At 49.1% G+C, this 16087-nt stretch overlaps 1 protein-coding gene across 1 annotated transcript in view; it reads right to left on the bottom strand.

Moving 5' to 3' along the window:
* PRPF31 (pre-mRNA processing factor 31) overlaps positions 1-16087 on the bottom strand; it is a 571659-nt gene that overhangs the window by 74284 nt on the left and 481288 nt on the right. The gene's annotated exons all lie outside the window — the stretch shown is intronic.

Consider the following 16087-nt stretch of genomic DNA (forward strand, 5'->3'; position numbering starts at 1 on the left):
AGACAGTAGTGTCTGGTGAAGGTATGCAGCACCGCCCAAGATGCATCTTGGCAAAGGTCACCGAGCGGTATACCAGCCCACAGCGCCACAGACGATGCAGTGGATCTCGTAGAATGGGCCTTAGGAGTAAAGAAAATGTAGACGAGACCCAACCTGAAAGTCCTTGCTTGGAAATGGACCCTTCCTTGTTGGAGGGACCAAAAGCCATAAAGAGCTGTCTCGACTGCCGGAAGCCTTGAGTACGATCAAGATAAAACTTCAACACCCTCTTAATGTCCAGGGAATGCACAGTTCTTTCTGTCGGAGTGGCTGCCTTAGCGAAGAACGTGGGCAAGGCAATCGTAGAGTTTTGTGAAACTCAGACGGAACCTTAGGGATAAAGTGAGGATTAGGAGACAGGAGGACCTTGTCCCTCATGAATCGCAGATACGTTTGGTCAATGACCAGCACCTGAAGTTCCGACATCTTTCTGGCAGATGTGATGGCCACCAGGAATGCAACTTTCCACGAGAGGAATTTAAACACGCTGTCGACATGGATTCAAACTGCAGCTTCATGAGAGCTGAGAGTACCACATTGAGATGCCTTACCGGAGCAAACCATTTCTAAGGGGGAAATGGTTGGAAAAGGCCTTTTAGAAAGTGCTTGACCAACCAGTCACTGAATAGAGTAGAATGGCGCCGTCTCGTGAACCTGGAGAAGGCCGCCAAATGCACCTTGATAGATGACGCCAGGCCCTCCTGAGCCAGTAGCAGACAGTAAGGGAGAATCTGGGCTGGAGACACATCCAACGGCTGTACGTCCGGCTGTCCCTCACACCAGGCACAGAACCTAGCCCATTTTCTACTGGAAGATATTGGTGGAAGGCACCCTTGCCGCCGCCAGGATCCAACGACAAACCTGTGAGATTTCTAGATCTCCAAACTCTGAGTGGTCAGGAGCCACGCTGCCAGGCTGAGTGATGCTGGGTTGTGATGCCACACCCTTCCGTCGTCCTGGGACAGCAGATTCTGCTCCGACCCCAGTCGAAGCGGCTCTTCCAGTGCGAGATGAAGGTGATCCAAAAACTAAAGTCTGTCTGGGCCAGAACAGGGCCACCAAGATCACCTTGCATGGGTACTTTCCACCAACTGGATCGTCCTCCGAATCAAAGGAAAAGGAGGAAACGTGTACGCAAACCGGCCCTCCACGGGATTCCGGATTAGCCACCCTTCTGGCAAAGAGAGGGGACGGCTTGTTGTCCGGCGCAGTATACCAGTCCAGAGGGGGAAACCCATTTCTTGAAGACCTTCATCACCTGCTCCTCCTTCAGTTTCCAATTGTGCAACTGACCAGCGTCTCTGCAGAGAGCATCCGCCTGAACATTCTGAACCCACAGCAAATGGTAAGCGGCAAAGTTGAATCCCGTGAGCAATGGCCCAATGCCAGACCGCCCTAGCCTCCCTGTACAGGGGTGAGGTGGATGCCACCCTGCTTCCGCAAATAAAACATTGAGGTTGTGGTGTGTCAAAACGCGAACCACTGCACCTTGAATGAGAGGTAGAAAGGATTTCAGAGCCCAGTGCACCGCTCTCAAATCCAGACCGTTGATGTGCAACAATGCCTCTCTCGGGAACATAGGCTCTGGACTTGAGACTGGTCGAGGTGCGCGCCCCCCAACCCACCTGGGAAGCATCTGTCACTATCATGACCTGAAATTGTGGCTCCATCAGGGGCATAACCGGTACAAGTTTTTCCGAGCAAGTCCAGCACCTCGGGGCCTCTACCAGAACTCGGGAGATGACCATCTTGTCTGACCAGAAGCCTCAACTGACCACTGGGAGGCGAGAAACTCATGCACCGGCCTCGTGAACAGCCGACAATTTAGGATGAGCGGAATGCAGGACGTCATGAACCCGAGAAGTGACATGTAACTCCGGACCGAGACAGTAGTTCCCAGGCCCCACTCGCCCCCTTGGACCGCAACTTCTCCACTCTTTCGCCTGACACTCCACCAGATTTTGCTGCGTACGAAATTGAGCGCAGAGAAAAACCAAATCCCTGGATGGCGTGAGACAGGATTTGGCGAAGTTGACGGCAAAGCCCAGCCTCTGCAACAGGCGCATAGAACCCTGGAGAGACTCGGACGTCCTTTCTGGAGACGGTCACCTGATCAACCAATCGTCCAGGTACGGGTACAAATGATGACCCTCCCTGCAGAGGAAAGCAGCCACCGGAGCCAGGCACTTGGTGAACGCCCTTGGCGCCGACTTGAGTCCAAAAGGGAGGACATGAAACTGGAAATGTTCGTCTCCGACCATGAAGCGCAGGAACTTGCAATGTTTTGGCAGCATTGGGTTGTGGAAGTTAAGCGTCCTCGAGATCCTACGACGCCAGGAATTCACCAGTTTGGTCATCCTGTAACGTGAGCATCGTGAACTTCAGGCGTTACATATTCTTGTTCAATGGCCGAAGGTCCATTGGGCTTTTTTATCACACAATACAGAGAGTACACCCCCTGCCCCCGTTCAGACACCGGGACTGGTTCTATTGCCCCTTTCGCCAACATGAGCCACACCACCTGCCGCAAGACCAGGAAATGCGGCTGCGCCACCTGCACAGGCAGAATAGGGAGTTGAGGCCGCCGAAACTCCAACGAGTGGCAGTGTTGCACTGTATCCAGCACCCAGCAGTCTGTTGTAATAAGATGCCACTCGTCGACATGTTGCACCACTCTGCCCCCTACTAGACTGCCCATATGGCAGTCACTGCTGAGGCTTGGATTGTTGGCCCTTAGGAGCCGAGGCAGCTGGACACCTCGTCCGATGCGCCCGATAGTCCCTGTTCTTCTGCATGGACTGGAATGAGCGCCAGAAGTCTTGGGAAGAGTAACCGGAGCTACCATAACCTTTGTCGCGGGAAGCAGCAAATCTGGCATATTCCAGAGGCCCCTTGAAATGCTCGAAAAGGGCAAACAGAGCGTACCCAAGGACCTTGCGGTCTCGGAGTCCTCCTTCATCCCCTTCAACGCCTCGTCGATTTTCTCGCCAAAGAGCTGCTCACCCTCACAGGGCATGTGCACCACTTTATGTTGGACCTCTGGACGAAAGTCTGTGCAGCATAGCCATGCCTGCCTTCGAAGAACAACACCATTATTGATTTGTTTGAACCCAGACTACGCCAGCTCCACCGCAATGTTAATGCTGTGGTTGGAGGCTTCCTCCCCCACCTGAACCAGCATCATAGCCTCCTTGCGTTGTTGCTCAGGGAGATGATCTAGGAGAGGAGCCAACCCGTGCCACATTTCCCTGTTATAGCAGGCCATAATGGGCAAGGAGTTGGCCGCTTTGATCGTCATAGCACCCACCGTCAGCACCTTCTTGCCAAACACATCCCGCTTCCTGGCTTCACTGTCCAGGGGTGTAGCACACTTGTGCTGATGCCTCGCCTTCCGAGTAGCTGCCACTGATACCACAGACTCTGGCGTGGGTTGCAATGTGAGGCATTTGGGGTAGATTCAGGTCTTTAAACTTCTTCTCCAGGTGCCCCTTTACTAACGGCTCTGAAAAAGGATGGTGCATCGTGCACAGACCCTCCTGCCACACATGGTCCAAAATGGGGACGGAGAAGACTGCCTTCCGTGGCTTCCCCATGTGATCAAATAGAAAACAGTATTTTCCATCCTCTTCTGGGGTAAGGCCAAACTCCTGGCAAGCATTCACCATCATCGCTTGTACAGCCCCAACATCATCCGGTGGAGATGGCTGAGCCATGCTACTAGGAGGTTCAACTTCAGGGTCTGTATCCCAGGTATCGGGCCTCCTGGGCGACGAGGACACCATCGACATTGTGTCATGAGGGCCACTATCCGGATCCGAATCCACCAGTTCCCCTTCCGCTGGATACCTTCTGGGGAGGCCCAACCCCACCGGCGACGACAGCCGAACCAGGGCCGATTTCCTGGGGAGACTCGGCCAAGCGGCCTCCATGGGTACACTCTACCACCGTAGCCACTGGGCTCGGAGCCACCGGAAGCCTCGCATCCAATTGTCCCAACAAAGACTGGAGCGTGATCAGCACCTGCATGGACAGCAGGGTGCGGATTCACCAAAGGTTAGAGCGGCGGGACAGCCCCTAACCCCTCCAACGTAGATTGGCGCGCTGACTGCAGTTCCAATGACGATGGATCGAAAACTGGCTCATGGTCGTCCTCAGGAATCAAGGACACAGGATACGGTGCTGGTCTTGCTGAAGGATGTCGACCGGGAGCAAAGGCCCAAAGCCAGCCCCAGACTGCCACAGGTCCCTCGTAGGCAACAAACCACCATCCTGCCCCAGCAGCGCCAAAGACAGCGGCCCACTCGCAGGCACGGCCGTCGTGGAGGCCTTCAGCACGGCCATGGATGGAGCCGATGTCACAACTGTCAACGAAGGAAGAGAAGGCAGCATCACCACCGTCAAACCCTGGTAGATGGAACCAAGGCCGCCACTGCCTGGACTTCTCCAGCGAAGCGGACCGTTTGGATGATGTGCGGAACGATGTTTGGAGTCATGGCCTGAGGATGATCCATGATGGTCCTTCGACGACGATGCGGACTCGCAGGACTTTGACTTCTTCCTTACCGATGTTGTGGCCTTCTGCTTCTTAGAGGGAGGGGGGGGGGGTTCCGCTCACTGCGCCTCTGGTGCGAAGATAACATCTACTCCGCCGCAGCTGAAGACTTGTTCTCCTGGGTCGAACCCACCTCCCACCCGAGTAAATAGAAGTACCCTCGTTGAGTCACCAAATCAACCAACAGTTGCGGTCCTACAGCGTTATTTTGCGAAAAACAAGGACAGATCTCGCAGGCATCCGCGGAATGATTGGGGTACAGACTGTACAGATAATTTGCATGCCCGTCACCCTGGTAGATGTTCTTTAGGCCGCAAGTCTCAAGGCCTAAAAAACGATTTCTTCAGGCGCACAGAGGACATGATGGCCTAAGGAAGTAAGCATGTGTAGAACACGAAGAGTAAGTCGAGAGCAAACATGAGGTGATCCCAACAGTTTAGAGAAGGTTGAAATCTGAAGGGAAGCCGTGGGGGTGGGCTATTTATACCAGATGTCCTATTGGTGTAGCCTAAAGCACCCAAAAAGACGTTGATAGGACACTAAAGTTTCAAGGTTTGCTATATGATAACGCTATGTTAAAATGACAGGTTTCCCAGCCTGACTACGGGAAATAGTCAAAGCATATGAATCCATGAAAGATCCAATGCTGGAGAAGTTTACCTTTAACTCGATTTCTCCAGCATTGGTATTGCTATGAACAATTGCCCATCAGCCTGGGAACCCTCGGTCAATGTTTACAATAGTAAATAAAGAAAAACATTAAGTGTTTACTTTGTATCCCACTGCCCTCCTTTTGGGTGCCATAGGGGATGGACGGAGGGCGCATTTCAATCTATGAAAGATACCAATGCTGGAGAAATGGAGTTGCAGGTAAGAGACGTGCCCTTTCTCTAGCATTGGATCTTTCATACATTCATACGCTATGAACAAATTTTAAAGCAGTATGTAATTTAAATGGTGGTAGGACAATGGTGAAAAGCCTAGCTTATTTGAATAGACGCTGCAGAACTGCCTTTCCGGTTTTACATCAGCAGCGTGTTGTTCTTGGAGACAGTAATGCCTATTTAAGGTGTGTGGCAAGGTCCATCTGACTGCTTGTCAAATTTCTTTTAGTGGCACCACTGACCACATTGCCACTGATGCCGTTGTGGCTCTTGTTGAATGGGCTTGAGCAGGCCCAGTCAATGGCTTGTTAGCTTTTGTGTGATAGAAGGATATGGTAGAGGATATCCACCTTGCTTGGAGATGGCCTTTCCTTTGTTTGAATGCCCGTAGGAGAGAAATAGTGGAGTGGAATTTCTTGAGGATTGCGCCCTGTGTAGATAGTAATTTAGCGCTCTTTTAACATCCAAAGAGTGCAGCGCAACCACTGCCAGGGTCCGCGGTTCTTGGAAGAAAATGGGCAGCGTAACTGTTGTGTTCGTTTATGGAATGCCGACAGTATTTTGGGTATAAAGCACGGGTTCGATGTCAGGACCACTTTATCTTTGTAAAAAGACAAGTATGGCTCCGTGACTGTTAGCGCTTGTAGTTCCGAAATTCTTCTCACCAACATAATAGCTAAGAGAAACGCCACTTTCCAGGAAAAGAATTTTAGGTGCGTTGTTGCCAACGGCTCAAACAGCAATCTCATGAGTCCCACCAGTACAATGTTGAGATTCCATTGTGGTGAAAACTTAACTGGGGGGAAAGGTCCTGAATAACCGAGGAAATGTTTGACTAGTGATCACTGAAAAGCGGCATTGCCACCCTTTTCCTGGTGTATCTGGAGAAGGCTGCCAGATTTCCTTTTATCGCGGTGTGTGAGAGTCCTGCTTGAGCCCACATTAGGAGTTAAGGTAAGATAGTTTCAGGCTTGTTGAAAGTGGTTGGACGTTTCTCTGCCCTGCACCAGGCACAGATTCTCTTCCATTTGCTTTGATAGGAACGATTTGTAGCTGGGGCCCGTGCTGAGGTTAGGATGTCTGCACATTCCTGAGACAAATTTAGGTGTACAAATTCTGCGAAGTCAAGAGGCACAAAGTCAATTTTAGTGACCGCGTGCCATGATGTACTTCTCCGTGGCTTTTCGATATTATGTCGGCTTGATTGCGGAGAGGAATTTGCTGGCCCTTGGACATGTGTACCAGGTTGGAGTACCATGTTTAATTCAGCCACTTCTGGGCTATAAGCACCACCATGCACGTAAATGTTCGGAACACTTTGCGGATAAATTGGAAAAGGTGGGAAGGCATAAGCGAAGTGGTCGGTCCACGGGACCGAAAAGGCGTACCCCATCGACCCCGGTCCTTGTGTTCTGCTGGCTAAGTGTACACATTTGGTGTTCTTTTTCGTAAATAGGTCAACTTCCGGATGTCCCCATTGAACAAATGTGTTGGAGATGGTTGGAGCATAGCTCCCAATCGTGGCACTAGCTGGTGGACCTGCTGAGGCCATCTGCCACCTCGTTCTTTACTCTCAGCAGGTGAAACGCTAAGAGCGTTATCCCCTTGGCAATGGCCCAATGGAGAATCTTGTGTGCTTCCCGGGAGAGACTTGGGGACATTGTACCCCGGCCTCGCTTCCTGAGGTAGTACATGGTTGTGGCGTTGTCGGTTAATAACTGAACCGTAGAGTGTAGTATTAGTTGAAATGAATTCAGGGCCCAGCCCACAGACCTTGGTTCCAGTACATTTATGTGTAGTCTGGCTTCCTCTGCGGTCCAATTTCCTTTTATGTGGAGAGAGCCCACATGCGCACCCCAGCTGGACAGTGAGGCATCCATCACCACCGTGTTGTGCGGAATGGGGTCTTGAACCCAGCATACAAAGCGGTCTGATTTTGTCCACCACTGCAGTTGGTGGTTTAGTTGCGGTATAATCTGCAGCTTGTCATCCCACAACCCTGTGACCATCTGTTGCTGAGGAATTCTTGCAGCAGACACATGTTCAGTCTGCAGTGCGGTATGAGGAGAAAGCATGAGGCCATAGTCCCTAGGAGACCCATGCATTTTCTGACTACCATTTTCCTGGTTTGAACAGAGAAATCATTGCCTTCTGCGTTTCTATTCTGTCTCGCGAGGGGCGAACTAGGGCTTTATATGTTGTAAAGTGAGCTCCCAGAAGCACCAAGCTTATGGATGGCAATAGAGGATTTTTTGAATTTTCTCTCGAATCCCAATTGCTGCAGTAAGAGCTTTGTTTCCGCAATGGATACGTCAGCTTCTGCCACTGTTTTTGCTCGCACTAGCCAGTCTAGATATGGATAGACGTGATGGCCCTTTTTTCTGAGGGTTGCTGCGACTGGTGCTAGGCATTTGGTAAATGTTTGTGGCGTGATGATTTTAGCCTGAATGGAAACACTTTGAATTGATGTTGACTTGCCTGCTACTGCGAAGCATAGATAGATGTTTCCGGTGCACCGGGATGTGGATATACGTGCCTTTTAGGTCTAAAGATGCCAGGAAGTCATGCAGCTGCAGCACCCGTAAGACTTGGTGTGGCGTTATTTTAAAGCGCTGCTAATTGATGAATTTTCGCTTGTGCAGATATGGTATCGGGTGCCACTTTTTGGTCGGTTCCTGCACCACGAAATAGAGAGTAAACGCCCCTCCTTATTTGCTGTTTTGGTACTTTTTCTATGGCGTTTTTTTCTTAACATTTGTTTTATTTCTTGTCTGAGCACCTTTAGATGAGCAGATTTTTTTTTTAATAAATCTGGTTATTGATTTGCAGGACAAACAAAAGAAGCAAGACAAAACAGCCAACAAACCAAAGAAGGTCGCATTGCAATGGTACAGTATACTGCATCTGTTAAACAATGAGGGGAGGTGGGGGTGCGGGGGGGAGGTCAGGTGAGAAGGTCTACAAAACCAAAAAAAGGGGGGTGGGACTCCAGGCCCCAAAGGTCTGACCACATGTGGTAAGTCCAAGCCAGGTATTCACATGATCCCAGTCCATTTCCCCCAGACCTTCAGGAACTTCCCAGGGAAACTCCCTGGTGATGTGCTTATTTTTAACGGCTGGATGTTTGGTGGTTGTCTAGTGAACTCTTAGCAGGTGGCCTGATTGGACCACTTGCAATACCCACTTGTCCATTGTTATTTGTCACCACCGATGTAAATGGTGTGTCACTTCCCTCCCCCCCTCTACAGGTGCTGTTCAGGCTGCGCAGTCAGGCCTGAGGTTTTGCTCCAATCCTCTGGGAGCCTGAAGATCATCACCTCTGCTGTTGCCTGTATTCTCTGGTTCTCTGGTAGCCTTGGGATGATTTTTTGTGTCCCTGTGAATAATGTGAGGCTTTCCAGTAGTCTGCAGCCTCGGACGTTGCGTGATTAGGTTGATCCAACCACCGCTTCTTGAAACATACAGAAAGTATGTTTTGTTTGTAGGGTAGTGAGAGCGGACTGTGTCTGTTTTAATTGTTTTCAGTGCCTCATCAATGTTGGGCCTGAACAGGCATGTCCAGCACCTTCTGCTGTACATCAGGTCTAAAATCTGCAGTGGAGCCATCCTTGCCTCCTTAGAACTACCTGGTTATTAATTTGCTTAAAACCAGTTTTGGCTAGGTCAACTGCGATGTTGATACTATGGTTCGCAGACTCCTCTCCTTCCTTCAAGATTGCGATTGCTTCAGCGCGCCTCTGTTCTGGCAAGTGTTCCAGATTGGGCGCCAATCTATGCCACATTTCGCGGTCCTACCTGGACATGAGGGCCATCGCGTTGGCCCCCACGTCAGTATCTTCTTTCCCAGAGCGTCAATCTTCCGGCTTTCTGCTTCTGGTGGCACAGTACATTTACGTGACTGAGTGTGACTTTCTGCTGGCTGCCGCTGAGTCAACCGACTCCAGGGACGGCTGCGACATGACACTTGGGAGCGGTGTCTGGTGCCTTGAACTTTTTCTCTAGCTTGCCTAAAAGCTGGTTCTGTGCTGGATTCCAAGATGGCCGATGAGAGGAGAGCACTGTGATCGATGCTCTCCTGAACCTCAGGGCCTCCACATCCTTTGAGCTCCAGTGCCCTTCCCACGCAGCAAATAATGTGGAGAGCCCGCGCCGACAGGGAACAACCAACATTCCCACGCCACCGAAGCAGAACAGGACTCTCCAGAGGAACGAACGCTGGCAGACCCCAGGAGGCGGTTCCGACTGAGCGAAGCAGAGATTAGATAACAAGGAGACAGTGCGTGTAGTTCCTCCTGGAGCCACGGAGTAGTGATGACAACGGAAGGCTCCCCCAGGAGACCGTAGATGCACCAAGAGAAAGTGGCGAAGAGAAGACCAAGTGAGCACTGGAAGTGGGCAAATGGGCCCGGAATAGCGAGATCCGCGTCAAACCCTGAGGCCGGAGAAGGAGGAAGCACTGAGGGTGCTACCTGGGTCCTGCTTCTACCTCTCAGATATAAGCGGAAAGCACACAATGGTAAGGAGTATAGAGTGAAAAGCACTCACCAAACTGGGAACAGCGGCATGGCACAGCCAAGGCTAAAGGGGAGTGCAGCAGCAGTAAGATCCCTGATCAGGACTGGGTCGAGGGCCCCGGGAGAATCCATCAGGAGAAACAAGACCGGACTACTAAGCGGGCAGGGTGAGAGATTGTGACTCAGAGGAGAAGAAAGAGTGCTGGGGTGGAGACAAGAAGAGACAGCAAGGCCCTCACCATAGTAAAGTGAACTGCCAGGAACCCTGAGGGCTCAGGGGGGGAAGCTATACAGAAGGAAAGATTCGGACAAGGCCGCGACCGGAGAGAGAGGCCTAAGCTCTACGCTAGGGAGCATTAACCTCCAGTGGGGACAATAAGGAGAGAGGCCCATTTCATGCGCCCAGGCTACCAGGTGAGCACCAGCCATACCCTAGGTGCCAATATATCAACACAGGGGGCCAAAGACTGTTACATGCCAGAAGGCGAAAGAGAGTCAACCCCCAAAGAAAAGTTGTGTGGTTACATAAGGAAGTCCCCTCAACAGACAAGCCATGCATAGTTCATTGGAGCCTTCCAGGCTGGGAAGCAGAACCCTATTTCCAAACGGAAACTTTGAAGCCACACGGCAGGACAAGGCGTAATTACCACATAATAGGAGGGAAGCAGGGAGAAGACACCATTTGGCAGGGTTCATGACACCAGAGAGCGAACAGGCCCACAGGAAGGACCGTGTCAAGCGACAATGTCCAAGACCAGGGGAAAAGACCAGCCTTTACCATCGAAGGGCCCCAGGAAACCCCTTGAGAACAACCTTCAGAAAATGTGGTAAAGGGAACGCAAGTGGGCCAAGAGCAAAGGGAACAGGGAAATCCCCAAATGGAGGAAGGACAAGAACAGGTGACGCACTCACTACTCAAACAATATTTCACTGACTTAGAGGACAGATTTGCTGATATAGTACAAAAACAGATTACTATGAGGGAAGATCTGGTTGCAGCGCTCCAGGAGATAAAACAAGATGTGAACAAAACGGAGGAAAGGGTAGACGGAAACGAGAAAGCTATACAAGAACTGGCAGAGGACTCGAGATAGAAAGCAGGGTAGAGCAAATGGCAACTGCAACCCATAACTTGGAGCTTCAGACTGAAGACTTAGAGAATAGATCGAGCAGGTCAAACATTAGGATCAAAAACATGCCTGAGAATGTGTTAGACAAAGACCTCGAAGCAGTGGTGAAGGGCATCTTTGAAGAACTACTTGATGCCGAGGAGAAACCAGAGGTGAAATTGGACAGGATTCACAGTTGGCCCCTGTAGAGCAGAACCAGGGGCTCTCCCCAGAGATGTTTTGGCAGCTTTGCAAGATTACAAAATCAAGGAACCGATCCTACAAATGTCGAGGAAAGCTAAGCAAATAACCTACAACGGGTCGGATCTTTCACTTTTTTCAAGACTTATCTCAGCCAAATTTGGCCAAAAGGAGAAAAATGCCCCAGTCGCCCAGGCAATTCGAGAGAAGCACAATCGTTACAGATAAACATTTCCGTTTGGTATGGTGTTTGAATGGCAGGGCAGGCAACACTGGATCACTTCTTGTGAAGATGGAGCGAAGATTTTGGGAATCGAGGACGAATACCAGGAGGCAAGGGCTCCTTAAGTAAAGGATCAAGTGGTGTAAAAAAGCTGGGAATGGTCAACAGTGGTAAAACCTAAAAGAAACAAGAAGGGGGGGGGATATCAGCCCCAATTGAAAGGCCCTGCCATCTGAGATAACGAGGGCGGAGACAACCTCTAGTGAAGGTCTGATCCATGGGAAAAGGACTATGAGGTATAAAGGGCTAAACAAGCTTCATGCCCGGAGAGGGCGAACAAAGGGAAAAACACAGGAGGTCCCGAGGGGAGGGGTGGTGGTGAAGGAATCCAGAATGGGTTGGGGAAAATCCGCTGGGGCTCAGGCAGGGGTGTGTAGAAGGGTCAATTCCTGAGAGGGAGATTCAGAGGGGGGTTGGGTGGTGGTTGAGTTCCTTCAGCCAAAAGAAGGGGGACAGGGGAAGAGGGGCGTGTGGAGATTAGGGCAGACCAACCAAAGGTGGGCAAGTGAATAAAGAAAAGTTAGAAAAGTCTATGAAAATGGATAGCCTCAAAAATATAGGGATTGTATCTCTGAATATAAAGGGATTGCACTCTCCGGTGAAGAGGAAAACATTGGAGAGATATATACAGAGGGAGGGACCAGATTTAATTACACTGCAGGAAACCCATGTAAGGACACAGACAGGGATTGTCTGAGGTTGCAAGGATATCCCAAAATGTACCAGTCAGCGGAAAAGAGTAAGAGGGCGGGAGTGCTGGTAGCTTTACGGAACATTTTGGGTCTTATCTTAACAGAAATGGGTATGGACGCCCAAGGGAGATACATAGCTGTAAGTCTGAAAGGGAGAGCAGAAGGATACATGCTAGCAACCATCTATGCCCCAAACACGGGTCAGGACATCTTTATTCAACATTTCAAATTTGCAAAAGGTCTTATAATATTGACAGGGGACTTTAACATGGCTTGGGAGCCAGAAAAAGAGAGATCGTCAAAAACCAAAGGAACCCAGGGCAGACCCTCGAAAGAATTAATAGAGAAGTTGTAGAGGCTAGCCCTAGTCGACTTTTGGAGGGAGAAAGGAGGGGACAAGGAAGGATTTACATTCTTTTCATATGTTCATCACTCATCACGAATAGACTACGTGTTGATCTCCAGGAAACTCCAGGGTTGAGTGAGAGCCATAGAGGTGGGGGCAATACTTGCGTCTGACCATGCTCCTTTGACGGTGAAAATGGGTAGAAGGCCATGTCCCGCAGGACTCTGGAAGTGGCGGTACCCAGTGCATCTGTTTAGGGATGGGAAATTGAGGAAGGAATTGAATGGGGAAATGGCGGTTTCTTTGGGGACAACAAATTGGCAGAGACATCAGGGTAAACGAGCTGGGACGCCTTCGAACGATAAGGGGGAGAATTATCGAAATCAAGGTCCGTAGAGATAGGGAATTAAGGCTGCTAGAAAGAAACTTAGAAGGAAAATTAAGGAGGGTAATGGCCAGGAAGGCCGTGGGAGCTAGTGGGGAAATAAGGGATACAGAGTAATAAAGGCCCAACTGGAAATTATACAAGCAAGGGCAGCAGAATAAGCATCAGTGTTTTTAAAACAGAAATGCTACATCAAGGCCAATAAAGCCGATGGACATTTTGCCAGGATTCTGAACAGGGAAGAGAAAGCTAAAATACTTGTCAAAGTAAAGGTGGAAGGGGTGGTGGGGGCTGAACTAGCACTGACACCAAAGATATTGTTTGGAAGTTCAAGGTTCTATACAGAATTATATAGCTCAGCAAATCCTACAGAACAGCTCAACAGGAATACATAAAAGCAAGGGATGTGGTTCAAATAACCTTTCAGGAAAGAGAAGCACTAGATCTAGACATTACATCGGAAGTGGTTTGGAAGGTCATTATGGCACTGCCCAACAAGTCCCCGGGACCGGATGGTTTTAATATAGAAATTTATAAAATTTTCAGGGAAACATTTATTCCATATTTGGTCCCACTATTCAATGCAATTGGGGGTAAGGGCAGAATAATAGCAACCATGGAAAAGGCAAAGGTAGTCCTCCCAAAAGAAGGCAAAGACCCAACAGAATGTGGCTTACAGGCTAATAGCTCTAAACAATGTGGATGCAAAATCTTTACAAAAGTCCTGGTGAATAGCCTGGATCAAATTCTTCCAAGCATAATTAGTTCAGATCAGTCAGGTTTGATCAGGGGCAGGCAGACCAGTGATAATACAAGGAGGATAGCCCACCTCATAGAAAAGGTCAACAAAAAGAATCCCAGCGATTGTAGTAGCCTTGGATGCGGAAAAGGCTTTTGACCGGTTGGACTGGCGGTTCTTGTTCATAACAATGAGGCAAATGGGCTTTGGGGAGAAATTCCTCACAATGGTTTAGGCCAACTACCAGAACCCATCGCTAGTGTTAGCAATAAATGGTCATTTATCAAAGCCCATTAAGGTCCAAAGGGGGACGAAGCAGGGTTGCCCCTTTCCCCCTTGCTATTTTTTTTTTAGCCACTTTTGGAAGCAATTAGAGTGAATGGCGAGATAGAGGGGATAACATTCGGGGGAAGGGTTCATAAGGTAGCCACATTTGCGGACAATATGCTATTGACTTTCAAATACCGGAGGGATCCCCGAGAGAAATAAACAGACAAAATGCTTCGGGGGTGGTAGCTGGGTTAAAAATAAATCCCCAAAAAAGGAACCTCAATAACAAGAGAGATGCAGGAGGGGCTCAAGGGCAGACTTAATGGGTCGATAAGTACATAACCATCTAGGTATAAAATGTCTAAAACAGTGGAGGAATTGTTTGGGGTCAACTATACGCCCCTACTAGAAGCAATTAGAAATAAGCTTATAGATTGGGGACCCTTAATGGGCAGAATAAAAGTGCTAAAGATGGTAATTATTACACAGTTGCTGGCTCCCTATCCAAGTCCCAACCTGCTTTTTTCGAGCAGTCCAAAGACACAGGAAGATTTATTTGGAATAACAAAAAACGAAGGATAGCCAGAAAGGTGATGATATTGAGACAGAGGAAGGATGGGTGATCCAGACTGAAAACATGCTGCATGGCAGCTCAGATAACGGTATTGAGGGACTGGTTGAAGGATGATCGGGAAAAGATCTGGAGGGCAATGGACGGGGCAGCGATAGGGGACAATATTGAAGAGGTATTGTGGAAACAGAAGGGAGACAGACCAAAAGAAAATGTATTTTAGAAGATACTGATGGTGGGAGGGGACTCCTAGGATGAATCGATAAGGTGGGCCCAAATTACTACATTTCCGTCACCATTCACCCCAATCTTTGACAATCCCAGTTTTACCCCAAGCCATGGGGAAAGGGGCTTTAGGGCATGGTGTGAAGGGGCTGCCTAAAGATTCAGGATACGTTTAGGGGAACAGATATTCAGCCATTCTCCCAATGCAAGGAGGATTTTGGTTTGGCAGAATCGGAGAGATACCGATACTTCCAGATAAGACATTGGGTCATTCAGACTTCCATCAAAGGGGCAGCAACGCACAGTCTAACCAACCTCCTTTGGGAAATATCTAACAGCTACTGGAGAAAACATAGTGGGGGCAATTAACACACAAACAAATGGGAGGAACCAAGGGAAAGGAAATGTATGACATTCTGGGAGGGGGTCTTCGGCCAAGGGATAGGAGCAAGAGATTAGCAGATGTGGGCCAATATACCAAAGTTAACAAGATCTCTACAAATGCAAGAAATATGGATATAATGTATGCTACAATGGCAATTAACTCCAGAGAAATGATATACATTTTTACCCTTCAGTGTCAAATCTTTGTTGGAGAATTTGGAATGGTGGGTACCTGGAACCACATTTGTTGCAAATGTCCCCACATTCAGGAATATTGGACGCTGATGGGGGAAGCAATAGGAGAGGCATTGAGTCTGAAGGGAAGAGGCAATAGAGGTCTGTCTATATTGGGGTTTGGGGACAATTGCAAGAGCTATCCTCCAGAGCAGAGCGCACAATATATGCAATCTTGATGGCAGGGGTTCTGGGGTGGCGCAAAAATGGAAATCAAAAGACCCTCCAGCCGAATATGAATAGGTGGGAAAAGTATGGAATTTTGCTCTACTGGAATGGGCTACTCACTCTTTACAAGGCGATCCGCACGGTTTTCAAGGTGACTGGTCACGGACCATGGGGTTCCTTCAAAAAGGGGCAAGGGGGAACTGGTGCCGGAGGAGGATGAGAGTGTTAGGCCTGTTGGACTGAACCATGTTAACTACTATCAAGAGATTATGACTCAATAGATTTTAAAAATAAACTCTTGGGGGGAGGGGGTTTGGAGTGGGGGGTTAGGGTGGATACAATTGTTTGTAAAAGTTGTGAAAAATCTTAAAGATATGAAAAAAAGCTGGTTCTGTAAAAGATGTCTAATGATACATGGCCCCTCTTTCCAGACGTGGTCCAGGATTGAATCGCCACCAATTGATTTTCTTTTTTATTAATATGATCGAACA

The sequence above is a fragment of the Ambystoma mexicanum genome, chromosome 1q, assembly GCF_040938575.1.
Source record: "Ambystoma mexicanum isolate Mex_15411 chromosome 1q, UKY_AmexF1_1, whole genome shotgun sequence".
NCBI lineage: Eukaryota > Metazoa > Chordata > Amphibia > Caudata > Ambystomatidae > Ambystoma > Ambystoma mexicanum.